Genomic DNA, 1,522 nt, shown 5'->3' with positions numbered 1-1,522 from the left:
GGCGGGAGGGGAGGGGCAAGAGTGGAAACGGATGTGACGCTGAGCGCGACGCACCACGGTCGCTGTAGTCCCCGCGCCGCCCCGGTCGGACTACGGGGACCGTGATGCACCGCGCGGTCCCGACGGCTGGTCCCATGCGGAAGTTGCACAACGGTGGCCGCCAGGGGAATTGACTGTCTGTGGTTTCGCGTTGGGATGTTTTGAGCAGTCAGTGTGAGGAGATATTGTCGAAATCATTTGATGCCCTTTCTTAAGACTGCACCCCATGTCCAAACACAGTTTAAGTAATAAAAGAAAACAGAAATTGCTGGGGAAAGCTCAGCATTTCTAGAGAGAAATCAGAGGTAATATTTATGGTCTAGAGGGCAAAAATACAATTGGGCAGACAAAGGAATGGGTGAAGGTCAACCTTGGGTAATCAATGGCTGCTAATGGGGACCATTACTGGCTAACAGTGTGCTGTGTATGTGGTAGCAGCCCATGTGATAACAAGGCCTGGTGTGCATAGGTTGGGATAGGGATATGGGAGCAGGTGCTCAGGCCCTAAAATAATTGAACTTGATTTGGAGTGTGAAAGGTTGTAGGTCACCAATCGGAAAATGAGATACAATTCTTCCAACTCGTACTGAGCTTTGCTGGAACACTGGAGTAAGCCTGGGATAGAGATGTTGGCCAGGGAACATGGGTGGTGTGTTGAAGTGCCAGACAATAGGAAGCTCAGGGCCATTCTGCAGACAAAACGTAGAAGTTGAATGTCTGTGGCCTTTTTAGTATTTTGGAAGATGATGAATGGTACCATAATGGTCAACTCTTTGCCATGATGGAAAAGCGCAGCAGGTCAGGCAACATCCAAGGAACAGGAGATTCGATGTTTCGGGCATAAGCCCTTCTTCAGGAATGGAGAAGGGCTTATGCCCGAAACGTCAAATCTCCTGTTCCTTGGATGCTGCCTGACCTGCTACACTTTTCCAGCAACACATTTTCAGCTCTGATCCCCAGCATCTGCAGTCCTCACTTTCTCCTCTTTGCCATGATGGTCTACTTTGTGCCATGTTTTTCAACCCTGTGTTAAACCTGGCCTAGCTTTTTTCAGCTTCCTCACTCGGCATGACTGCCTCTACCCTTTGTTTTACTCATGGATGGAATGTAGGTGTCACTGGCTAGGCCAGTGTTTATTGTTCATTGCTAATTGTCCAAGCCAGAGAGCAGTTAAGTATCAATCACTTTGTTGCGTCTTTGAAGTCACATGTATGCCAGACCAGGTAAGGATAGCAGTGTCCTTCCCTAAAAGGACATTTGTGAACCAGATATGTTTTTCCAAACAAAATGGCAATGGTTTTGTGGTCTTTATTAGATTCATAATGCAGTAATCTAGGTTTGCCTCAGAATAAGACACTGGGCTACTTTAATAAAAACAGAAAGCACTGGAGAAACTCAGCAGGTCTGGCAACATCTGAGGGAGAAATAGAGTTAATAGTTTGAGTCTGATATGACCTTTCTTCGAATCATTAACTGTTTCTCT

Source organism: Hemiscyllium ocellatum, chromosome 15 (assembly GCF_020745735.1).
Source record: "Hemiscyllium ocellatum isolate sHemOce1 chromosome 15, sHemOce1.pat.X.cur, whole genome shotgun sequence".
Lineage (NCBI taxonomy): Eukaryota > Metazoa > Chordata > Chondrichthyes > Orectolobiformes > Hemiscylliidae > Hemiscyllium > Hemiscyllium ocellatum.
The sequence above is the reverse complement of the archived record's forward strand: the minus strand, read 5'-3'. Positions refer to the sequence as shown.